The 27576-nt window shown below is 41.8% G+C and overlaps 1 protein-coding gene across 4 annotated transcripts in view; it reads right to left on the minus strand.

Moving 5' to 3' along the window:
• Positions 1–27576, minus strand: part of LOC128732919 (syntaxin-binding protein 5) — a 1693445-nt gene that overhangs the window by 1248923 nt on the left and 416946 nt on the right. Inside the window, exon 1 of one of the 4 annotated variants that reach the window (XM_053826375.1) lies at positions 1169–1244. The exons of the other annotated variants lie outside the window; for them this stretch is intronic. The gene's annotated coding sequence lies outside the window, so the exon portion shown is untranslated. Of the gene's footprint in view, positions 1–1168; positions 1245–27576 lie in introns of those variants that run through there. 4 annotated transcript variants of the gene reach the window in all.

Here is a 27576-nt window from a genome sequence, read left to right on the forward strand (position 1 = left end):
TCAGTAGAATATTACATCATTTAGGAATGATAAAATGATCTTTCCTAATGCAACAACCTGTATATGGCTGCAATTGTAGGATATACAATTTACAGCGCATTTGAGCGCCGTCTGGCGACAAACTTATAAAATATTATCCCCCAAAGGAAAGGTATTGGGCTACTGATTAACTTTGCTGAAGATACTAGTTTTCTATATAGCCAGGACTCCGAGATATTCCGAGATAAAAAGTGTTGTACAAAATACAACGCGCGAGTATCCGTGTTACAAAAGTTGGCGTGAGTAACGGAAGGTTAAAGTGTCGGTGTTTTTCACCCCCTTTTTTCCTTCTACGCTTCGCCCTACTTCTCAACCAATCTAGCTTTAGAGTCAGGAAGTGTGGAGACTAGTTATAATTTGTCCTTGGACAACAGGCTTCATTCGCACCTCGAACAAGTATCATTCTTATAACTTGCCCTGGCAAGAGGCTGTCATTGTTAGTAAATGCAGAATACAGTAGGAAGGATGTAGAGGACCCTGAGAATAAACCCATGCCAAAGTCACTTAACATCGAATGGCTTGATTCCAACCCACGACCAATCGCTTGTCAAGGCAGACTCGGTAGCCTTACGGCTACAAGGCCCACAAGATGTATGTTGTATGTTTGTTCGTATCGCGGGTTATGAACTGCCAAAACTGTAAATGCTCGGATTATACAGCCGCCTACTATTACAGTAAGGCGTGCTACAGCAAATGCGGAGAAGCAGTATACTTATTACAAGAGAATTCCACACGGCTTTGGTATGTCCCACGTACAAACAGTGCGAGGAAAATATTGAGCATTTCCTCAAAGCACTCTTTTGCTCCCAGTGCTGGTAAACAGAAAGCCACACGAAAGCTGAGTAATTGACCTACAAAAACATCTGTACCTTTTTGCCAACTGATGAAGATGTCTCTGACGATCTCCTTGATGCTCTTATGCCTTAAAAGAAAATTCTAGGAAGAGGCAAACCGCTCTCCTCAACATACTCGCAAAGGACTCAATAGGTCGTATGAATAAAAGAGTTAGAGCAAATGCTTCCATACGATTTAAACGGGAAAAGCAAAGTAAACTGTTTTATTCATACGGCCTAATATACCCCGAACGAAATAGAAAATTTTTTAGATTCAAAGAAAAGAACTTGCTTACTTATGTGACCATGTACGCCGGTCCGGCCGAAAAAAGAGATGAATTACGTGATTTCCACTGCCGACGGTTACCCGCCATAGCTTTTACCTGTGGTCAGGACAGGTTCTCGTCTACAGCCCGAATGTCATCGGTTAAGCTGCGTCGCCATGAGCTTCTGGACCTTTTCTAATCTATCCATGCGAATTCCAGTCGACTGCTTTTCTGCAGATCTCGATCGCTCCTTTCCTCAAGGTGTGTCCGATGCACATTCACCTAAAAAGCAAAGTCGTGGGCTTAAACCGTCATTAGACATTACCCTTCTTTATCGACAGACTGTTTTTCCATTGAGTTGACCGCCGCAATTCAAATTGTTTGCTTCTTGTGATCGGCGGTTTTCGGCGAAACTAAATTCAAATTCAAGTGCCAGTCTGTCCGTACGTTTCGAGCTACTTACTGGCTTTCACTCATCATCTGCGGACACTAAAAACGATGTATTTAACAAATTACACATATTACAAATTAAATTTAAATTCAGATTTACACATTTTGCGTCTTAACACTACACACTCTATCTCTTTACAAACACATAATACATAAACTATCTTCTGTTTTACTCTCTCCCAAGTTTTTGTATCACAGGGTTGTAGGCGGTTTTGAAAGCTGCGAAGTCAATTGGTTTGTTTACGATGTTGTCCTCACATAGGCAACATAGGGAATTGTTACAAATTGTTTAGTTGTTTCTTTGGTCGGTACCTCTAGCGTGGCAGGCAAAGGGTGAACATGTGCATTTCATAACCTCTGTTCATTAACTCCTATTCCTACCTCCACGAGGTGCCGGCTTTGGTACGCAACTTCGGTTGTCGTATGCTAACAGGAAAGGGGGCACAGTGGCTCCCGCCCACATTAAGATGGCAGCCCCATCAGCGGGATAAGGACCTTAGGTTAACAGCCTACTGTACCAGAACACACAAAAAGTTAATGAAAATGAAAGAAGAAATCTCTCCAGATTATTGGCAACGACCTATAGCATGAAAACACGGACACGAATCGGAACATGGAATATACTGACCCTTGCTCAGCAGGGCAAGCTGGCTCAACTTGCAAGGGAAGCTAGCCGCCTGAAGCTTGAAATCCTGGGGCTGAGCGAGGTCCGCTGGCCGGGTACTGGCGAACACAGGACATCAACCGGGCAAGTCTTGCTCTACTCTGGCATACGAGGTGAAAATGCTACTCGAGAAAGAGGAGTTGGATTCCTACTGAGCCCAGAAGCACATGCGGCCCTGATGAAGTGGGAACCAATAAATGAGCGAATAATCGTTGCCAGATTTAGAACACGGGTTAGGAACCTTACGGCAATCCAGTGCTATGCGCCAACAGATGCTGCCGACCTGCAGGAGAAAGAGAGCTTTTACAGCCAGCTGAACAGTGTGGTTGAGAAAATTCCGAAGGGGGACATCCAAATTCACATGGGCGACTTCAACGCGAAGATTGGCTCAAACAACGCGGACCTTGAACGCGTCATGGGACGCCATGGCCTAGGAGAGATGAGCGAAAACGGGGAGCTGTTTACAGAATTCTGTGGTAATAACGACATGGTCATTGGTGGATCGCTCTTCCCCCATAGACCAGTACATAAAGTCACGTGGGTTTCCCGCGACGGCCGAACAGAAAAACAAATTGACCACATCTGCATCAGCCGGAAATGGAGAAGGAGCCTTCTTGATGTACGCAACAAACGCAGCGCTGACATTGCATCCGACCATCATCTTGTTATCGCTGAGATACGTCTGCGCGTCGCACGTGTCCAACGACGGGAGGAGAAAGTTGGGTGCCGCTACGACGTCCGCCGATTGGAGAATCCTGAAAAGGGTGAAAAGGGCCTTTGTTGAACAACTTGAATCTCGAGCCTCGGAGTTGCCATCTGATGGAACCGTCGAAGAGCAATGGACCGGCATCAAGAACGCCTTCATCACGACCAGTGATGAAACCCTCGGTAAAGCGCGCAGTGGGCGGAGGGAGTGGATTTCGGATGAAACTTGGAGGAAGATCGACGAGCGGAGAGAGGCGAAAGCCGGCATTGAGCGAGCGCGGACCAGATCGGCTAAGACAGCTGCCCGTCAACGATATGCCGAACTGGAGAGGGCTGTTAAACGTGCTTGTAGGCGGGACAAGAGAGCCTGGACTAACTTCATAGCCGAACAAGGAGAAACCGCCGCCGCCAATGGTGATATCCGTTTGTTGTACGATATTTCTCGCCGCCTTAGTGGTGCCAGGATGAATACAAAGATGCCGCTAAAGGACAGAGCTGGTCAGTTATTGACTGACCGTACAGAACAGCTTAAGCAATGGACTGAACATTTTGAACAACTCTTCCGAGTTTCAAGTGTCAGAGACCAACAAAACCAGCAGCATACGACGCCTACAGTTCGTCGAATAAATCGCGTGAACTCGGAGGCGCCATCGCTGGATGAAATTGTAGCAGCCATCAAGAGTATGAAATCCAATAGAGCGCCAGGGATAGATCGTATTTCAGCCGAAATGCTCAAAGCTGACCCATCTTTGTCAGCCCAGATGATGCATCAGCTTTTCAGCAATATTTGGGAAACCGCAACTTTTCCGGTGGACTGGATGCAGGGCATATTGGTCAAAGTCCCTAAGAAAGGAGACCTAACGGAATGCGGTAACTGGCGTGGCATCACGTTGCTCTGTATTACTCTCAAAGTACTCTGTAAGGTAATCCTCAACCGGATCCAGGAGAAGATCGACGCTACTCTCCGGCGGCAGCAAGCTGGATTCCGTGCTGGCCGATCATGTGTAGACCATATCACAACGCTCCGCATTATATTGGAGCAGATCAAGGAATTCCAGGACTCTCTTCTGCTGGTGTTCGTTGACTTCGAAAAGGCGTTCGACCGACTCAATCACGAAAACATCTGGGGCGCACTTAGGCGTAGAGGAGTTCCAGATAAGCTAGTCCATCTCATCGAGGCTCAGTACGAGGCGTTCTCGTGCAAGGTTTTGCACGACAGCGTCTTGTCCGACCCCATAAGGGTTACTGCTGGCGTGAGACAGGGCTGCATTTTATCACCGCTTCTGTTTCTTATCGTTATGGATGAGATATTAGTTGGAGCAATTGACAGTAGACCAAATCGAGGATTGCCTTGGAATCCTCTAACGATGGAGCAGCTAAATGACCTCGACCTAGCCGACGACATTGTCTTGCTCGCACAACGCCGAAACGATATGCAGAGCAAGTTAGACGACCTCTCCGAGAGCTCCCAAGCAGCAGGTCTCACAGTCAATGTAGCGAAAACTAAGTCTATGGTAGTGAACACTGACAATTCCACCAACTTTACAGTAGCGGGACAACAAGTTGAGCAGGTAGCCGTCTTTCAATATCTTGGTAGCCAAACAACGCCCGATGGTGGTACCAAGACTGATATAGCCACACGGATCAGGAAGGCCAGGGGTGCCTTTGCAGGTCTGCGAAACATTTGGCGCTCAAACCAGATCACTCTACGTACGAAAACCCGAATCTTTAATTCAAACGTTAAATCCGTACTGCTGTATGCCTGCGAAACGTGGTGCGTCTCAGCGGAGACAACACAAAAACTGCAGGTATTCATTAACCGGTGCCTGCGATATATTATTCGTGCCTGGTGGCCTGATAATTGGATATCCAATGAGGAACTCCATCGTCGGTGTCATCAACGGCCGATAGCCACAGAAATTCGTGAGCGTAGGTGGAAGTGGATCGGACACACCTTGAGGAAAGGAGCGAACGAGGTTTGCAGAGCAGCACTCGACTGGAATCCACAAGGACAGCGTAGAAGAGGCAGACCCAGAGGCTCATGGAGACGGAGCTTAGCCAACGACATCCGGGCTGTAGACGAGAACCTGTCCTGGCGACAGGTAAAAGCCATGGCGGGTAACCGTCAGCAGTGGAGATCTCTGATTTCATCCCTTTGTTCTGCCGGACCGGCGGACATGGACACATAAGTAAGTAAGTATCTCTAGCGTGTTGTACATTCTATGTAATCTTTGTTTTATAATCTCTTGTACAAAATATCTAGGATAATTATTTTTAAATAACATAGATTTAACTGTTAGTAATGTTTTTGGTCTGAAATTAGCATCTGTTAACTTTAAGGCACTGTCAACTAAAGCAACTGCAGTATTTTTCTTATGACAAAACGGACTGACTGAGTTGTAATCCAAATATCTACTATTCGGATCTTTCGGCGACCACTCTGTTGTTATTTTCCCTTCATGTCTTCGTAGGATGTTGTCTAGGAATTTCAACTGTTCATTCATCTCCAACTCGACGGTGAACTACATTCTCTGGTGGAAACTATTGAAGACGCCAAGGATCTCGTCCACATGTTCAGCTTCGACGCCCATTATACAGTCATCTACATAGCGCATACAGAAAACAGGGTTTACTCCACGTTGTTCTAGTTTTTCCAAGGCCGCCTGTTCTATACGTTCCAGCACAATGTTTGCCTACCGGACTACCGGAGAAAGAGGTGAACCCAATGGAATTCCAAATTTTTGCCGGAAAAATCCACCATTGTACTGGAAAAAGGTTGATTCCAGTACCACTTTTAGCATTTCCATAAAACTACATTTTTCGATACAAGTATGCTGCTCTATTTCATTCCATCGTTGATCAACTGATTCCAGCGCGAAGTCCACAGGCACGTTTGTGAAAAGAGAAACTACGTCCAAGGAAAACAGAATGGTATTTGGCTGCAAATTTTGTTCACGTATATCGTTCACAAATTCGAAACTGTTTGTTATATGATGCGGCGTTTTTCCCACAATATGATTCAGGATATTAGACAGATATTTTGCAATTCTGTACGTCGCCGTTCCGATAGTTGAGACTATTATTCTTAATGGTCTTGGAGTTCTTAATGGAAATGGAAGATAAAACTTCACTTTCTTCAGCAATATTATAGATACTTACTAGCTCTACAAATGCCCCATACACCACTTTTTCAAATTCTGCTTGGCTGAGGAGCAGTAACCAAAAGAGCAAAATCAAAGCGAAAAGTGTATGCCAAGCCTGCTCTGTAGCTTTCAAAACCGCCTACAACCCTGTGATACAAAAACTTGGGAAAGAGCAAAACAGAAGATAGTTTATGTATTATGTGTTTGTAAAGAGATAGAGTGTGTAGTGTTAAGATGCAAAATGTGTAAGTCTAAATTTAAATTTAATTTGTAATATGTGTAATTTGTTAAATACATCGTTTTTAGTGTCCGCAGATGATGAGTGAAAGCCAGTAAGTAGCTCGAAACGTACGGACAGACTGGTACTTGAATTTGAATTTATTTTCGCCGAAAACCGCCGATCACAAGAAGCAAACGACAGACTGTTTAGAGTACAGGAAAATTACGGGGCAAGTGTAACGATCCTACAGATTCTATCAAACAAGCACCGCCTAGCCGAGATTCGAACATACGACGACTGGCTTGTTAGACCAGCATCGTACCTCGAAGCTAAGTGGGCGGTTGCACATTCACCTACATTCACGAATTTCTGTTGCTACCGGACGGTAGGACTTCGTTGAATCTAGGGTCGTATGCAGACAGGTAAAGAGACACTCATGCGAATGCTCAGTATAAACTCTCCGCCTGCAAATGACGGATCTCGATAGGAACAGGTTCGAATGAATCTAAAAATACTAGCATCCAGAGCAGAGGGTCCAAAGCCCCTAAAAGGAGGATGGTTTTGACGTAGGACTACGTCTTACGGCAAGTTTTGAGATAGGGTGTCATTCTAAAAAATCGAAAAATGCGAGCGTCATGAAAAATGAAATGTTTCGAGCACTAATAGCTCAGCGGTTTTCTGATCGATTTTCAATATTCTTACACCAATCGATCAGAAAATCTTCTAAGAATTGACACAAATGAAGAAAAATATGGATTCTTGATGTTGAACTATTGAAAAATTGGAACTAATGAACCTATGTTTTACTAGAATTCTCGCTTCGTGATTGGTTGGAAGATTCTTTACGATGATCTAAACCTATACCAAGTTGATATCTGTGCTTGGGAAGTAAGCCAAAACAAGTGACAAAGCTCCATCATTTCAACAAGATTTCTTAACACCGCGGTTCAACCTAGACCATTTTGATGTCCTTGCTTGGGAAGTACGCCAGAAAGAGTGACAAAGCCCCCTCGTGCCAACAAATTTCTTACGAACGCGATTAAACCTAGTCCAATTTGATGTCTGTGTTAGGGAAGTGTGCCAGAAAAAATGACATAAGTTCATTGTCCCAACAGATCGCAAATTCTTTACTGCGAGACGATTAAACCTCGGTGAATTTGATATCCGTGTTGGAAAACTGTGCTGCAGCTGTAGTGTTCGGTTATAATACGACTCTGTATGAAAACGCATGCTTGCCGATTCATTAGAAGTGTAGTGAAAAGATGTGCTGTTGATAAAATAGGATAGAATTGGTAAAATCCCTTCAACGTGGGGAACCATGGGTAATACAAACAATCTTTAATTTCAGTAAGGTAACAGCAATAGTTTGTGTGCTTGATTTCGTTGAATTGTTTTCAAATGCACAATCTTTCGAGAATTGAACGTATGCAATGTTACTACTTTGATAAATGTTACATACAACGCATGTAGCATGTATAAATGTTGCGTATAGCATGTATATATGAAGAATCGAATAATTACAAGCATGAATACATGCTACTATCACTACAAAGAGACTTACGTAGTCCTGCGTCACCTATATATGCGGTCGTGTCTTGTACACAACCCCTCTGATTATTTTTTATACCTGTTATCCAAGGCTATAACGCAAAACGTGAATGGATAAAACCAAGGTGCAAGGTGTCATGCGACCCATGCCGAGGGATAAATGGTGCGAGGAGGATTCTACAAATACTCAACCGCAAACGGAGCCTGTGGAGTACCAGGGCGCTCTTCACAGTATTCTGCCCTTACCGCATCATGAGGGGCTCTGATGTCGCGGACTTTTCTTTCTCCTCAGCTGTATGGAGAACAAAATAAAAAGTTCACTTCTAGGCACCGGCTGCCTTCTAAAGCCAGAACCAATGGAATCAGAGGACGGAATCGCGCGCAATTAGTCAAACGAAGGAGGAAGAGCTGGAGGACATCTTCAACCTCGACAGTGACTCGCTGTATGGAGGATTTTCAATCTCTTCGCTGATCGCCAAAAGAGAGTGTGGAAAGTCTAGCGGCTAATCTCCCCGATCCGGAGACGTGACCAGACGATGGGTCACCAACGTCGTCTCGTGTTGGTCTCAAGCGGCTCTCCAGTGTATTGAAAAGGCGGCACAAGCTGTATCTCAGCAAGGGATACACATCGGAAGAGTCCAGGAAACTGGCCCTTATGACTGTTGTCATCTAACACCAGCGCATAGGGCACTAGTACTAAACCACCTAGATTGCGCAAAAATGAAAGGTCGTCTGCGCCCAAACTTCATAGTGTTTCGTGTAGAGAGATGGTAGATGCCTCCAACATCGCAATCACGGCAAGTGATTACCCATTCACTATACTTGCTGAGAATCAGCTTACGGCTATTCACAACGAAATCCTGAACTGCATTGCGGAATAGGATTCTCCAGCCATACGGCTAAAGTTCAAGAGTTGTCAGCTCACGAACGGCTACCTGCTGGTGTGTGCCGACGTGGAAACAGTAAGATGGATGGAGACTACGGTACCATCCCTCAAGCTATGGGATAAAGCGCTGCTACGAACATACATCATGAAGGACCTTCCGAGGTCCCTTATGTTCATAGGGTATTTTTTGAGCAGTGTGGATACCTCAAGCGAGAGGATCCTCTGTTTGCTCCAAAATCAGAACGACGGCTTCTCTACACAAACGTGGCGAGTACTTCGTCGCAGTGTGACAGGGAACACCATTGAACTTACGTTGGAGATAGACCCTCTGCCTGCTAGCCTGATTTTCAAGCAGGGCTTCATGCTGAACTACATGTTCGGCTAGGCTCGTATGCGACAGGTTGGCCCTGGAGCGGCCAACTGCCGATTAGGGGACTCTGCGCCAGGAAAGCCGGCAAATCAAGAAGACGTTCACGCTACTAGCAGCCGTCCGTCAAGTTCTGAGTCTAACAACTCTACCAAAGACGGCAAACCAGTAATATAGGGCAGCCTTTGCTGCGTTCAAGCGAACGTTCATTATGCGAAGGGCGCTTCCAGTGTCCTTGGTCGAAGGTTCGTAAACCAACAGCTAACAGCTGCATTCATCCACCTTGGGTTTCCAATTTTCTCCCACTACAGAATTCATTCAGTGCGATATCGTCACTGTCAAATTGGAAGTACCAACTACGGGGAATCAGGACCTGGTCGTGGCGTCCGCATACTTCCCGAGTGACAAGGACGACATACAGCCATCTGAGGTTGCCGCTCTCGTGTGGTACTACAGGGCCATCAACGTGCCGTTCCTAATCGGCTGCGATGCCAATGCCTACCACACGATTTGAGGTAGCACGGATGTAAATAACAGGGGTGAGTGCCTACTTGAATACTTAACTGCTAACAATGTCAATGTATGCAATGTAGGCAACATCCCCACTTTTGTTAATACTATCACTGGCTTGCAAGAGCCTCACTCATGTGCTGTATTTGAGGCGAGCATGGCAACGAAACACTTCGTTATTTTTAACGTCATAGTGAGCCTTGAAGTGTTTCAACACGAAGCTCCCGAATCATTGCAAAACCGTGCCAAAATCGAGACCCTATTTTGATGTGAAAAAATTGAATGTAAATGCTTTAGAAATTGACTAAATATCATTAATCAACGATTGAAACCATTTTATGTTTAAAAAGTCCGCCAAGAGCAATCCGTCCGGTACAAATAAGTCATTGACACCATGCGGTAAAACGTAGTCCTACGGCAATAAAAATTTTATTGTTCGAAATCTCTCAACTTTTTTTCATGAACATACTGAGGGCATCATTTTTTCGTCATTTAAAGGATGTATGCGGAAACTATTTGATATTTAAGCATATTTTTGGAAGTGAAATTTCTTGTGTTGCCAAAAACGAATACTTTTGTTGCCAAAATCGAGGCATGCCAAAATCGAACCATGCCAAAATCGAACCGTGCCAAATTCGAAATCCACCTGTACTTCAAATCTTCTGTATTTACGCACAGTTACTTACATTCACTTTTTATGTTACATACCAACGCTATTTTTTGAAAATCACAAAGATTCACTTATCCATTTCAGTGAGGTGACAGCAGAGTCGTAATCGATTCATCTGGGTTCCGGAAAGTGTTCCGGTTGGAAAGGTTTTTTCTGGTTTTGGATATGAAAATCAAATCAAATTATGAAAAGCATCAAATTTCTTAAAATTATTCCGGAAGGTAATTTTTCATCGCTTTGAAACAATTTGATGATTGGTCCTCGGAATGGCCATTGTGCAACGGGCTACCGTAGGGATCCGCGTGGCTATGGATGTTTTTGGATAGAATACCGACAATATGGATATCAAAATTCATAAAAATACCCCAGACAAGTACCATGAATCTTTTATTTCATTGCATTATCACATCAATAGGGATTGTCAGATGATCAATTCACAATAATATATCTTCAAACTTATTTAAAGCATTCACTTCTTTCACGTTCCATTGCAATACACGTAGGTGTTTAATTAATCAAGCTGACAAAATCTTAGGGCGGTTAATTGCGACTATAACTAGCGGAGTAGATAACAGAGATAAGACGGTATCTGCGAGGAGTGTTGAATATGATCGCGCTTTTGAAGAAAGATCCGATCTGTCGATGTATGCATGTATCTATGTATGATGTATAAGGACTAGCACCTATCTCAGCAAAACAACCGTTACGAAGTCTAAGGTGGCTCGAAAACCAAGTGACAAACTTGAGTTTCTACACCTGAAAATAAAAATCAGGCACAATGTAACGAGCCAATATAGTCCCTAAGGTGATAAACATTTGACGCACTGGGAACCAAACGACGGCCTTCGATGGAAACGGAAAGAACTTTTCCAATTACGTTAACAACAAAATCCGTTTTGTTTTGAGAAATGAATTGTTCCTGTTGTTTTACTCTCATAAACAAAAATTTTGAAGCTGAATTTGAAAAATTATTGAAAAATAACATCATTTCCTTAATCTCGGATAAATTTGCCAATACCGGTTTTTATCAAAAATGTCCAATATCGATCGCTCAACTTTCACCCCTCTATGTAATTGTCCTTATATAGTTTAGTGATGGCAACATTTTATTGCTAATACTCGCTCACCTCTATGATTAACGTCACTACTGGCCTAACAAACCAGTCATCGTATGTTCGAATCCCGGGTTTGAGAGTTTGTTAGGGACAAATTATCATAACACTGACGCCGCAATTACCCTGCACTCTAGCAGCTAGCAGGAGAAGGTTCAGTGTTAAAATCGGAATGTACCACCGGAATGTACTAGGCTTTGCTTCTATATCTCTACATGCTCTGGTTTATAGGTCTGACCGTTCTCATCTCTTAAACCATTATTTGCTTTTATAGTGAAAACTGGTAGGAAAATGATTGCAAAAAATGAATTTGAAGGTAAATTCACAATGAACATTTGTATAAGAAAATCGTAATTTATTGATTTACATTTACATACATCATTCATTTGCAATTCCTATAAAAAAAATTTAATGCGATAAAGCATACTTGGCATTTTGAACTATGAATATTATAAACATAAACTGGATTAGTCCATAAATCATTCTTAAAAGTTGCTAGTAAAAATTACTTATGGAGTTGTGAACATAATAAGTATGTTTGGTAAAATAATGTTCCAGCAGAATTTCACAAAACAACATAAAAAACTATAGCGATAAAACACATAATGTGATGATAAATTTATTTAAATTCAGCTTGAGTTTTGCTCTCTGAGGATTTTCGAACTTGCTGTCAATATCCAAAACATAACTAATGTTTTAATTCCGGAACACATCCTCGTAATACCAGATTTCCAGAACTAGATGAACCAATTCCGACTCTGTTGTCACCATACTAGAAGTGGATATGTTCCTGATTCTTTGGGTACTAAAAGAATCCAAATTGGTCGAAAATTGCCAAAGTTACAAGCATTTTAATGTGTCATACCCGGGTACCCTTTTCGAGCACATAACGGTTGATGAAGATCATGATTTCTATAAACAAGTTTAAATTTCTGCATCTCGTGATTTGTGTATAGAGTAGGGCGGGGCATAAGTGCGATGTTTGAAGTTGTCATCAATTTTCGTGAGATATAAAGAAGGACAACAACATAATATATTTTATAGTGATGCAGTAACTCAATGTCTTCACATTCAACTATAAACCATCTACGGTAATAGTGTTTTGCAAAATAAATTCTTCTTTCTTCTGATCAAGTACAGATTCGCACTTTTACCCCACTAGCGGGGCAAAAGTTCGAATACCGCGGGGCAAAAGTTCGAAGCTAGAATCCATAAAATTAGCCCTGCAGTAGCTAACAAAACTATATTATCTTCAATCTGCGTTATGTTTCGGTAAGGAATATTCTCAATTTGCATCTTTTCTATTTTGCGCTGGTGTATTGCAGCCTCCGTTAGATCGAAACTTTTCCAAACGTTTGTTTTTTGTTTCATCAGCGGAAACACATTGTTTTTTTTTCGGCCAACATCTGTAGAGCACACAGTTGTCTGCAGATCTTTCATTTCTAGTATCTGTAGTATAGTGCATAAAGCTTTATATAATTAGCTATACATTTTTGCCTCGTCCATGAATCGCTAGGCGCTTGACGGGGTTAGATTAAATTACGGAAAAGCGAAATATATTTTGTAAATTATTTTCACCGTATTTTCAAAACAGATATGTGAGTGATGTAAAACGCTGCTACAAATTTTCAACAAGTAATATCCTCCTGTTGATAGCGTATTTGCCGTATAACGAAAAATTACATCAAAACCGCCCTAAAATAACATTTGCACATAACTCAGCAACTATGCTTCGTTAGCAACCAAGGTTTACGTTAGATTCAAGCTGCCAAAGTAGTCACCCATCCATGCTAATGTAGAAAATTTACTCGGAATCTACACCGATAAATCATTGAATCGCACTTTTACCCGCATCGCACTTTTACCCCTCCTTACTCTATATTGCCCAAAATCAACTTTGGAGACGCACAATTTTGAGTTTGAATGCTTTTGAGCTGACTTGTGTGAGCGTGAAATATTTCGCTCCCGAAAACTCCCGAAAATTGGCACTTCAAGGCAATCGGGAGGAGCTTTTTATTATTACTCAGAGCGATATGGAAGCACAACGTAGCAGGCATGATACATATGCTCTTCGCTGCATTTGCACCTCACGGTTGATGAAGATGAAAACTTTTTCAGAGTGAGCCATGGAACTGCTCATTATGAATTTGAAGTGTTTTTGCAAACCTGATTGGTTGTATTAACCATGTAGTACCTAATTGAGGCACAGTCTTACAGCAATTCGTAAACTATTCGTAAGCAATTCGTAAGTAATCGGGGCCAGCAACAAAAGAGAGTCTTCATGACTGTCGCAGTGGCATTTTTGAACCCAATGCCCCTCTGGTATACAAAAAAACGTTTGAGTTGAAAATTCGGATTTTCGATTAGCTCAAAGAAAATCTAAAGCGCATAGCTCCTAAAGTGCAGAACTTAAAATCAGACCAGGAATACCCCCCACTTCACCGGCACTAAAAATCCCTAGTGCATTGAATTTATATTCAGATATCAAAACGGAAAAGAGATTACTAAAATTCTCTGACAATCCTCACTGTAGGTACCCTCAGATTCGCTTTACAGGAGCAATCCAGAAGTGAGTGTAGCGCCTTGGTGAGTCTAAGGAAATCCTCACTGTAAGCGCCTTCAGATCCGTGCGACAGGACTAAACAGGAAGCCTTCTCTTAGTGTAGCGCCTTGATGATCCTTATGAAATCCATACTGTAAGGCGCTTATACAGTAACGATTTCTTTAGACTCACCAAGGCGCTACAATAACAGAAGGCTTCATGATTGATCCTGTTGAATGAACCTGAAGGCGCTTACAGTGAGGATTTCTATAGACTCGCCAAGGTGCTACAATGAAGAAATGCTTCTTGGTTGGTCCTGTCCAAAGATTCTGTGGGCGCTTATAGTAAGGATTTCTTTAGACTCACCAAGGCGCTACAGTAACAGAAAGCTTCCTGATTGGTCCTGTCGAACGAATCTGAAGGCGCTTACTGTATGAATTTCATAAGAATCACCAAGGCGCTACAGTACCAGAGGGCTTCCTGATTGATCCTGTCGAACGAATCTGAAGGCGCTTACAGTGAGGATTTCTATAGACTCGTCAAGGCGCTACAGTAAAGAAATACTTCTTGGTTGGTCTTGTCCAAAGATTCTGTGGGCGCTTATAGTAAGGATTTCTTTAGACTCACCAAGGCGCTACAGTAACAGAAAGCTTCCTGATTGGTCCTGTCGAACGAATCTGAAGGCGCTTACTGTATGAATTTCATAAGAATCACCAAGGCGCTACAGTACCAGAGGGCTTCCTGATTGATCCTGTCGAACGAATCTGAAGGCGCTTACAGTGAGGATTTCTATAGACTCGTCAAGGCGCTACAGTAAAGAAATGCTTCTTGGTTGGTCCTGTCCAAAGATTCTGTGGGCGCTAAGGATTAAGGCGTAAGGATTTCTTCAGACTCACCAAGGCGCTACAGTAATAGCCTATAGCCACGCGGATCCCTACGGTAACCCGTTGCACAACGGCCATTCCGAGGACCAATCATCAAATTGTTTCAAAGCGATGAAAAATTACCTTCCGGAATAATTTTAAGAAATTTGATGCTTTTCATAATTTGATTTGATTTTCATATCCAAAACCAGAAAAAACCTTTCCAACCGGAACACTTTCCGGAACCCAGATGAATCGATTACGACTCTGCTGTCACCTCACTGAAATGGATAAGTGAATCTTTGTGATTTTCAAAAAATAGCGTTGGTATGTAACATAAAAAGTGAATGTAAGTAACTGTGCGTAAATACAGAAGATTTGAAGTACAGGTGGATTTCGAATTCGGCACGGTTCGATTTTGGCATGGTTCGATTTTGGCATGGTTCGATTTTGGCATGCCTCGATTTTGGCAACAAAAGTATTCGTTTTTGGCAACACAAGAAATTTCACTTCCAAAAATATGCTTAAATATCAAATAGTTTCCGCATACATCCTTTAAATGACGAAAAAATGATGCCCTCAGTATGTTCATGAAAAAAAGTTGAGAGATTTCGAACAATAAAATTTTTATTGCTGTAGGACTACGTTTTACCGCATGGTGTCAATGACTTATTTGTACCGGACGGATTGCTCTTGGCGGACTTTTTAAACATAAAATGGTTTCAATCGTTGATTAATGATATTTAGTCAATTTCTAAAGCATTTACATTCAATTTTTTCACATCAAAATAGGGTCTCGATTTTGGTACGGTTTTGCAATGATTCGGGAGCTTCGTGTTGAAACACTTCAAGGCTCACTATGACGTTAAAAATAACGAAGCGTTTCGTTGCCATGTTCGCCTCAAATACAGCACATGAGTGAGGCTCTTGCAAGCCAGTGATAGTATTAACAAAAGTGGGGATGTTGCCTACATTGCATACATTGACATTGTTAGCAGTTAAGTATTCAAGTAGGCACTCACCCCTGTTATTTACATCCGTGCTACCTCAAATCGTGTGGTAGGCATTGGCATCGCAACCGATTAGGAACGGCACGTTGATGGCCCTGTAGTACCACACGAGAGCGGCAACCTCAGATGGCTGTATGTCGTCCTTGTCACTCGGGAAGTATGCGGACGCCACGACCAGGTCCTGATTCCCCGTAGTTGGTACTTCCAATTTGACAGCGACGATATCGCACTGAATGAATTCTGTAGTGGGAGAAAATTGGAAACCCAAGGTGGATGAATGCAGCTGTTAGCTGCTGGTTTACGAACCTTCGACCAAGGACACTGGAAGCACCCTTCGCATAATGAACGTTCGCTTGCACGCAGCAAAGGCTGCCCTATATTACTGGTTTGCCGTCTTTGGTAGAGTTGTTAGACTCAGAACTTGACGGACGGCTGCTAGTGGCGTGAACGTCTTCTTGATTTGCCGGCTTTCCTGGCGCAGTGTCCCCTAATCGGCAGTTGGCCGCTCCAGGGCCAACCTGTCGCATACGAGCCTAGCCGAACATATAGTTCAGCATGAAGCCCTGCTTGAAAATCAGGCTAGCAGACAGAGGGTCTATCTCCAACGTAAGTTCAATGGTGTTCCCTGTCACACTGCGACGAAGTACTCGCCACGTTTGTGTAGAGAAGCCGTCGTTCTGATTTTGGAGCAAACAGAGGATCCTCTCGCTTGAGGTATCCACACTGCTCAAAAAATACCCCATGAACACAAGGGACCTCGGAAGGTCCTTCATGATGTATGTTCGTAGCAGCGCTTTATCCCATAGCTTGAGGGATGGTACCGTAGTCTCCATCCATCTTACTGTTTCCACGTCGGCACACACCAGCAGGTAGCCGTTCGTGAGCTGACAACTCTTGAACTTTAGCCGTATGGCTGGAGAATCCTATTCCGCAATGCAGTTCAGGATTTCGTTGTGAATAGCCGTAAGCTGATCCTCAGCAAGTATAGTGAATGGGTAATCACCTGCCGTGATTGCGATGTTGGAGGCATCTACCATCTCTCTACACGAAACACTATGAAGTTTGGGCGCAGACGACCTTTCATTTTTGCGCAATCTAGGTGGTTTAGTACTAGTGCCCTATGCGCTGGTGTTAGATGACAACAGTCATAAGGGCCAGTTTCCTGGACTCTTCCGATGTGTATCCCTTGCTGAGATACAGCTTGTGCCGCCTTTTCAATGCACTGGAGAGCCGCTTGAGACCAACACGAGACGACGTTGGTGACCCATCGTCTGGTCACGTCTCCGGATCGGGGAGATTAGCCGCTAGACTTTCCACACTCTCTTTTGGCGATCAGCGAAGAGATTGAAAATCCTCCATACAGCGAGTCACTGTCGAGGTTGAAGATGTCCTCTAGCTCTTCCTCCTTCGTTCGACTAATTGCGCGCGATTCCGTCCTCTGATTCCATTGGTTCTGGCTTTAGAAGGCAGCCGGTGCCTAGAAGTGAATTTTTTATTTTGTTCTCCATACAGTTGAGGAGAAAGAAAAGTCCGCGACATCAGAGCTCCTCATGATGCGGTAAGGGCAGAATACTGTGGAGAGCGCCCTGGTACTCCACAGGCTCCGTTTGCGGTTGAGTATTTGTAGAATCCTCCTCGCACCATTTATCCCTCGGCATGGGTCGCATGACACCTTGCACCTTGGTTTTATCCATTCACGTTTTGCGTTATAGCCTTGGATAACAGGTATAAAAACCATCCTCCTTTTAGGGGCTTTGGGCCCTCTGCTCTGGATGCTAGTATTTTTAGATTCATTCGAACCTGTTCCTATCGAGATCCGTCATTTGCAGGTGGAGAGTTTATACTGAGCATTCGCATGAGTGTCTCTTTACCTGTCTGCATACGACCCTAAATTCGACCAAGTCCTACCGGCCGGTAGCAACAGAAATTCGTGAACGTAGGTGAATGTGCAACCGCCCACTTAGCTTCGAGGTACGATGCTGGTCTAACAAGCCAGTCGTCGTATGTTCGAATCTCGGCTAGGCGGTGCTTGATAGAGTCTGTAGGATCGTTACACTTGCCCCGTAATTTTCCTGTACTCTAAACAGTCTTTCGATAAAGAAGGGTAATGTCTAATGACGGTTTAAGCCCACGTCTTTGCTTTTTAGGTGAATGTGCATCGGACACACCTTGAGGAAAGGAGCGATCGAGATCTGCAGAAAAGCAGTCGACTGGAATTCGCATGGATAGATTAGAAAAGGTCCAGAAGCTCATGGCGACGCAGCTTAACCGATGACATTCGGGCTGTAGACGAGAACCTGTCCTGACCACAGGTAAAAGCTATGGCGGGTAACCGTCGGCAGTGGAAATCACGTAATTCATCTCTTTTTTCGGCCGGACCGGCGTACATGGTCACATGAGTAAGCAAGTTCTTTTCTATGAATCTAAAAAATTTTCTATTTCGTTCGGGGTATATTAGGCCGTATGAATAAAACAGTTTACTTTGCTTTTCCCGTTTAAATCGTATGGAAGCATTTGCTCTAACTCTTTTATTCATACGGCCTATTGAGTCCTTTGCGAGTATGTTGAGGAGAGCGGTTTGCCTCTTCCTAGAATTTTCTTGCAAGGCATAAGAGCATCAAGGAGATCGTCAGAGACATCTTCATCAGTTGGCAAAAAGGTACAGATATTTTTGTAAGTCAATTACTCAGCTTTCGTGTGGTTTTCTGTTTACCAGCACTGGGAGCAAAAGAGTGCTTTGAGGAAATGCTCAATATTTTCCTCGCACTGTTTGTACGTGGGACATACCAAAATCGTGTGGAATTCTCTTGTAATAAGTATACTACTTCTCCGCATTTGCTGTAGCATGCTTTACTGTAACAGTAGGCGGCTGTATAATCCGAGCATTTACAGTTTTGGCAGTTCATAACCCGCGATACGAACAAACATACAACATACATCTTTTGGCCTTGTAGCCGTAAGGTTACCGAGTCTGCCTTGCCAAGCGAGTGGTCTTGGGTTAGAATCAAGCCATTCGATGTTAAGTGACTTTGGCATGGGTTTATTCTCAGGGTCCTCTACATCCTTCCTACTGTATTATGCATTTACTAACAATGACAGCCTCTTGCCAGGGCAAGTTATAAGAATGATACTTGTTCGAGGTGCGAATGAAGCCTGTTGTCCAAGGACAAATTATAGCTAGTCTCCACACTTCCTGACTCTAAAGCTAGATTGGTTGAGAAGTAGGGCGAAGCGTAGAAGGAAAAAAGGGGGTGAAAAACACCGACACTTTAACCTTCCGTTACTCACGCCAACTTTTGTAACACGGATACTCGCGCGTTGTATTTTGTACAACACTTTTTATCTCGGAATATCTCGGAGTCCTGGCTATATAGAAAACTACTATCTTCAGCAAAGTTAATCAGTAGCCCAATACCGTTCCTTTGGGGGATAATATTTTATAAGTTTGTCACCAGACGGCGCTCAAATGCGCTGTAAATTGTACATCCTACAATTGCAGCCATATACAGGTTGTTGCATTAGGAAAGATCATTTTATCATTCCTAAATGATGTAATATTCTACTGAATAGATTTTTTTCTAGTAGTTATCATGGTTTCTTAGATGTTTTTCACATAATACGTAGCATGATATCATTTCTGCTGTTGGCAGCTTACAAAGTAGGGCTGAAGGGGTGTTTTGATTCGCTTGGGCAGGAATGTTTAGAAAGTTTTTTGCACAGTAATAATACATGGTGATTATTTAAAAGTGAAAATTTGAAACTTCCGTTCATCTGCCTAGCATTTTTGGTTCACTAAAACATTTTCTGAAAGCAAGACCTTGCTAATAAACAGATTCCGTAGATACTACACATTCAGAAAGCTGACCCATACACTAGCGCCGAGCAGTAACGAAATTGCGAACTTTTGCGCACCTTCGGAATGATCATTAGCTACTGAATAATTTTGCTGCATACAGAAACTATTTTCCCTTATGAAGAAACGAGAGAAAATTCCAGTAGAGACCATTTGCGGTAGCCCTCACACGTCACTTGCATCGTTTCTGCGATTTCGGTTTATGCTGATCTAGTTTTCTGAATATTTAAAGCATTAATGTATTGAATAATTATGTCATTCTGTTCACAATAAGTTTATTGAAGAATACACATTGGTTTGACATCGATCTGTTACTCTGAAACAAAATGGCATTCAAAAATCTACAAGTGTTGTACAAAATACAACAGCGCGAGTAAAGGCCCGCGCAAAATAAGTACTTTATGGTAGCGGTTGCGTAGATTTGACAGATTATCTGTCATTGTCTGTCGATTGATTGCAATTGCTAAAAATTCAGCACCTTTGCCATTGTTGCCTACAACAATTTGCCATTCTGATTTTTATTCCATATATTTTCAAGTGAATTTGAGCCGGCTCTGCGGTAGACAGTCTCGACTTTCCTTTAGTATTCTTCAACCTTCAACTTTACCCCTGTTCGCCGACTCATTTAGAATGCATGCAATATGTCGCGTTAATTTACGCGGATAGTGCCATCGATGATTGCTTAAACGAGAAAGCTAGAAGATGATTACATTCAATTTTACTATTTATTCTAAAACCATTGTCACAGCTGCGCTTATTTCGGATACTATCCGGCTGTTCTTCAGTGTCCACACTGAAACTGTTGGCGCAGAAGCCACATTAGTGGAACTATTGCCACTTAAAAATATCTTTCGAATAATGGTTGTTATATGAGAAGGAATAGACATTTTGCTAAGGTAGCAAGAGTGTTTCTTAGTTACGCCGCTTATACCTCTTGCGCGCCTTATAAAGTCAAATTGTGTGTAGCTGCGCCCTTCTGGTATTTGGCGACTACCTAGTTCTTTTTTAGATGACACCACTGACCACAACTATTGCATCAACTACCCTATCAAGTCTTGGTAATTTATTTTACTTTTATGTTTATCTTTAATCATTTCTGCACGTAACTAAAATTAAATCAAACTAAATGAACTAAACGTAACTAAATGACAAATTCATTGTGCAATTTCTTAGTAGACTCTGTAGCAAATATCTCCGCAATTAAGTCGGACAAAATTAATGAAACCCAAATAATAAATCCCAATAATAAAATTCAACTAACAGGTATTACAAATCAGACAACAGAAACTTTGGCGTTAACCACAACTGAATTAAATTTTGGAAACGAACTAGTAACAAACCATTCATTTCATATTGTAGACAGCAATTTCCCAATTATGACAGATGGCATTTTAGGGAGAGATTTCCTAGCATCCCATAAATGTATCATAGATTACGAATGTTGGTTATTAAATTTAACCATAAACAATGTTGAGGTATCACTACCAATAGAAGACACTCTTAATGAAAACTATATAGTACCACCGCGATGTGAAATTATAAAACAAATTCACAACCTTCAATTACAGGAGGATATGGTAATAACTTCACAAGAAATAACTCCAGGAGTATTCTTTGGAAGCGCTATCATATCTCCAAATAACACTTATGTAAAAAATTTAAATACTACAGACCAAAGTGAAAATATACCACTTAAGGTCTTCAATATTAATTTAAAATTAGAGCCTGTTGCGAACGCCCCTCGTTAGTGAGCGCACCTCCAAAATAGATCCATCCTCTAGTAGCGTCAGACTGACAGATGATCGAGCTTTCCAAAGGACAATGAAGTACACGAGTTGAATAGAAAGCATTCAGGCCGATAAGAACGTGTTTAGGCATCATTTATATATTGAAATTATTAGTATTTCCTTGTTAAACCATAAATTTCTATCGATACGCAGTGTAACTCATTTTCTTTAGTTTATATAATTATTATTGGTAAGCGACTCAAGAAGTGTTATATATATATATATATATATATATATATATATATATATATATATATATATATATATATATATAACACTTCTTGAGTCGCTTACCAATAATAATTATATAAACTAAAGAAAATGAGTTACACTGCGTATCGATAGAAATTTATGGTTTAACAAGGAAATACTAATAATTTCAATATATAAATGATGCCTAAACACGTTCTTATATATATATATATATATATATATATATATATATATATATATATATATATATATATATATATATATATATATATATATATATATATATATATATATATATATATATATATATATATATATATATATATATATATATATATATATATATATATATATATATATATATATATATATAACACTTCTTGAGTTATATATATATATATATATAACACTTCTTGAGTCGCTTACCAATAATAATTATATAAACTAAAGAAAATGAGTTACACTGCGTATCGATAGAAATTTATGGTTTAACAAGGAAATACTAATAATTTCAATATATAAATGATGCCTAAACACGTTCTTATCGGCCTGAATGCTTTCTATTCAACTCGTGTACTTCATTGTCCTTTGGAAAGCTCGATCATCTGTCAGTCTGACGCTACTAGAGGATGGATCTATTTTGGAGGTGCGCTCACTAACGAGGGGCGTTCGCAACAGGCTCTAATTTTAAATTAATATTGAAGACCTTAAGTGGTATATTTTCACTTTGGTCTGTAGTATTTAAATTTTTTACATAAGTGTTATTTGGAGATATGATAGCGCTTCCAAAGAATACTCCTGGAGTTATTTCTTGTGAAGTTATTACCATATCCTCCTGTAATTGAAGGTTGTGAATTTGTTTTATAATTTCACATCGCGGTGGTACTATATAGTTTTCATTAAGAGTGTCTTCTATTGGTAGTGATACCTCAACATTGTTTATGGTTAAATTTAATAACCAACATTCGTAATCTATGATACATTTATGGGATGCTAGGAAATCTCTCCCTAAAATGCCATCTGTCATAATTGGGAAATTGCTGTCTACAATATGAAATGAATGGTTTGTTACTAGTTCGTTTCCAAAATTTAATTCAGTTGTGGTTAACGCCAAAGTTTCTGTTGTCTGATTTGTAATACCTGTTAGTTGAATTTTATTATTGGGATTTATTATTTGGGTTTCATTAATTTTGTCCGACTTAATTGCGGAGATATTTGCTACAGAGTCTACTAAGAAATTGCACAATGAATTTGTCATTTAGTTACGTTTAGTTCATTTAGTTTGATTTAATTTTAGTTACGTGCAGAAATGATTAAAGATAAACATAAAAGTAAAATAAATTACCAAGACTTGATAGGGTAGTTGATGCAATAGTTGTGGTCAGTGGTGTCATCTAAAAAAGAACTAGGTAGTCGCCAAATACCAGAAGGGCGCAGCTACACACAATTTGACTTTATAAGGCGCGCAAGAGGTATAAGCGGCGTAACTAAGAAACACTCTTGCTACCTTAGCAAAATGTCTATTCCTTCTCATATAACAACCATTATTCGAAAGATATTTTTAAGTGGCAATAGTTCCACTAATGTGGCTTCTGCGCCAACAGTTTCAGTGTGGACACTGAAGAACAGCCGGATAGTATCCGAAATAAGCGCAGCTGTGACAATGGTTTTAGAATAAATAGTAAAATTGAATGTAATCATCTTCTAGCTTTCTCGTTTAAGCAATCATCGATGGCACTATTCGCGTAAATTAACGCGACATATTGCATGCATTCTAAATGAGTCGGCGAACAGGGGTAAAGTTGAAGGTTGAAGAATACTAAAGGAAAGTCGAGACTGTCTACCGCAGAGCCGGCTCAAATTCACTTGAAAATATATGGAATAAAAATCAGAATGGCAAATTGTTGTAGGCAACAATGGCAAAGGTGCTGAATTTTTAGCAATTGCAATCAATCGACAGACAATGACAGATAATCTGTCAAATCTACGCAACCGCTACCATAAAGTACTTATTTTGCGCGGGCCTTTACTCGCGCTGTTGTATTTTGTACAACACTTGTAGATTTTTGAATGCCATTTTGTTTCAGAGTAACAGATCGATGTCAAACCAATGTGTATTCTTCAATAAACTTATTGTGAACAGAATGACATAATTATTCAATACATTAATGCTTTAAATATTCAGAAAACTAGATCAGCATAAACCGAAATCGCAGAAACGATGCAAGTGACGTGTGAGGGCTACCGCAAATGGTCTCTACTGGAATTTTCTCTCGTTTCTTCATAAGGGAAAATAGTTTCTGTATGCAGCAAAATTATTCAGTAGCTAATGATCATTCCGAAGGTGCGCAAAAGTTCGCAATTTCGTTACTGCTCGGCGCTAGTGTATGGGTCAGCTTTCTGAATGTGTAGTATCTACGGAATCTGTTTATTAGCAAGGTCTTGCTTTCAGAAAATGTTTTAGTGAACCAAAAATGCTAGGCAGATGAACGGAAGTTTCAAATTTTCACTTTTAAATAATCACCATGTATTATTACTGTGCAAAAAACTTTCAAAACATTCCTGCCCAAGCGAATCAAAACACCCCTTCAGCCCTACTTTGTAAGCTGCCAACAGCAGAAATGATATCATGCTACGTATTATGTGAAAAACATCTAAGAAACCATGATAACTACTAGAAAAAAATCTATTCAGTAGAATATTACATCATTTAGGAATGATAAAATGATCTTTCCTAATGCAACAACCTGTATATGGCTGCAATTGTAGGATGTACAATTTACAGCGCATTTGAGCGCCGTCTGGTGACAAACTTATAAAATATTATCCCCCAAAGGAACGGTATTGGGCTACTGATTAACTTTGCTGAAGATAGTAGTTTTCTATATAGCCAGGACTCCGAGATATTCCGAGATAAAAAGTGTTGTACAAAATACAACGCGCGAGTATCCGTGTTACAAAAGTTGGCGTGAGTAACGGAAGGTTAAAGTGTCGGTGTTTTTCACCCCCTTTTTTCCTTCTACGCTTCGCCCTACTTCTCAACCAATCTAGCTTTAGAGTCAGGAAGTGTGGAGACTAGCTATAATTTGTCCTTGGACAACAGGCTTCATTCGCACCTCGAACAAGTATCATTCTTATAACTTGCCCTGGCAAGAGGCTGTCATTGTTAGTAAATGCATAATACAGTAGGAAGGATGTAGAGGACCCTGAGAATAAACCCATGCCAAAGTCACTTAACATCGAATGGCTTGATTCTAACCCAAGACCACTCGCTTGGCAAGGCAGACTCGGTAACCTTACGGCTACAAGGCCAAAAGATGTATGTTGTATGTTTGTTCGTATCGCGGGTTATGAACTGCCAAAACTGTAAATGCTCGGATTATACAGCCGCCTACTGTTACAGTAAGGCATGCTACAGCAAATGCGGAGAAGTAGTATACTTATTACAAGAGAATTCCACACGATTTTGGTATGTCCCACGTACAAACAGTGCGAGGAAAATATTGAGCATTTCCTCAAAGCACTCTTTTGCTCCCAGTGCTGGTAAACAGAAAACCACACGAAAGCTGAGTAATTGACTTACAAAAACATCTGTACCTTTTTGCCAACTGATGAAGATGTCTCTGACGATCTCCTTGATGCTCTTATGCCTTGCAAGAAAATTCTAGGAAGAGGCAAACCGCTCTCCTCAACATACTCGCAAAGGACTCAATAGGCCGTATGAATAAAAGAGTTAGAGCAAATGCTTCCATACGATTTAAACGGGAAAAGCAAAGTAAACTGTTTTATTCATACGGCCTAATATACCCCGAACGAAATAGAAAATTTTTTAGATTCATAGAAAAGAACTTGCTTACTCATGTGACCATGTACGCCGGTCCGGCCGAAAAAAGAGATGAATTACGTGATTTCCACTGCCGACGGTTACCCGCCATAGCTTTTACCTGTGGTCAGGACAGGTTCTCGTCTACAGCCCGAATGTCATCGGTTAAGCTGCGTCGCCATGAGCTTCTGGACCTTTTCTAATCTATTCTTGCGAATTCCTGTCGACTGCTTTTCTGCAGATCTCGATCGCTCCTTTCCTCAAGGTGTGTCCGATGCACATTCACCTAAAAAGCAAAGACGTGGGCTTAAACCGTCATTAGACATTACCCTTCTTTATCGAAAGACTGTTTAGAGTACAGGAAAATTACGGGGCAAGTGTAACGATCCTACAGACTCTATCAAGCACCGCCTAGCCGAGATTCGAACATACGACGACTGGCTTGTTAGACCAGCATCGTACCTCGAAGCTAAGTGGGCGGTTGCACATTCACCTACGTTCACGAATTTCTGTTGCTACCGGCCGGTAGGACTTGGTCGAATTTAGGGTCGTATGCAGACAGGTAAAGAGACACTCATGCGAATGCTCAGTATAAACTCTCCACCTGCAAATGACGGATCTCGATAGGAACAGGTTCGAATGAATCTAAAAATACTAGCATCCAGAGCAGAGGGCCCAAAGCCCCTAAAAGGAGGATGGTTTTTATACCTGTTATCCAAGGCTATAACGCAAAACGTGAATGGATAAAACCAAGGTGCAAGGTGTCATGCGACCCATGCCGAGGGATAAATGGTGCGAGGAGGATTCTACAAATACTCAACCGCAAACGGAGCCTGTGGAGTACCAGGGCGCTCTCCACAGTATTCTGCCCTTACCGCATCATGAGGAGCTCTGATGTCGCGGACTTTTCTTTCTCCTCAACTGTATGGAGAACAAAATAAAAAATTCACTTCTAGGCACCGGCTGCCTTCTAAAGCCAGAACCAATGGAATCAGAGGACGGAATCGCGCGCAATTAGTCGAACGAAGGAGGAAGAGCTAGAGGACATCTTCAACCTCGACAGTGACTCGCTGTATGGAGGATTTTCAATCTCTTCGCTGATCGCCAAAAGAGAGTGTGGAAAGTCTAGCGGCTAATCTCCCCGATCCGGAGACGTGACCAGACGATGGGTCACCAACGTCGTCTCGTGTTGGTCTCAAGCGGCTCTCCAGTGCATTGAAAAGGCGGCACAAGCTGTATCTCAGCAAGGGATACACATCGGAAGAGTCCAGGAAACTGGCCCTTATGACTGTTGTCATCTAACACCAGCGCATAGGGCACTAGTACTAAACCACCTAGATTGCGCAAAAATGAAAGGTCGTCTGCGCCCAAACTTCATAGTGTTTCGTGTAGAGAGATGGTAGATGCCTCCAACATCGCAATCACGGCAGGTGATTACCCATTCACTATACTTGCTGAGGATCAGCTTACGGCTATTCACAACGAAATCCTGAACTGCATTGCGGAATAGGATTCTCCAGCCATACGGCTAAAGTTCAAGAGTTGTCAGCTCACGAACGGCTACCTGCTGGTGTGTGCCGACGTGGAAACAGTAAGATGGATGGAGACTACGGTACCATCCCTCAAGCTATGGGATAAAGCGCTGCTACGAACATACATCATGAAGGACCTTCCGAGGTCCCTTGTGTTCATGGGGTATTTTTTGAGCAGTGTGGATACCTCAAGCGAGAGGATCCTCTGTTTGCTCCAAAATCAGAACGACGGCTTCTCTACACAAACGTGGCGAGTACTTCGTCGCAGTGTGACAGGGAACACCATTGAACTTACGTTGGAGATAGACCCTCTGTCTGCTAGCCTGATTTTCAAGCAGGGCTTCATGCTGAACTATATGTTCGGCTAGGCTCGTATGCGACAGGTTGGCCCTGGAGCGGCCAACTGCCGATTAGGGGACACTGCGCCAGGAAAGCCGGCAAATCAAGAAGACGTTCACGCCACTAGCAGCCGTCCGTCAAGTTCTGAGTCTAACAACTCTACCAAAGACGGCAAACCAGTAATATAGGGCAGCCTTTGCT

Source organism: Sabethes cyaneus, chromosome 1, assembly GCF_943734655.1.
Source record: "Sabethes cyaneus chromosome 1, idSabCyanKW18_F2, whole genome shotgun sequence".
Lineage (NCBI taxonomy): Eukaryota > Metazoa > Arthropoda > Insecta > Diptera > Culicidae > Sabethes > Sabethes cyaneus.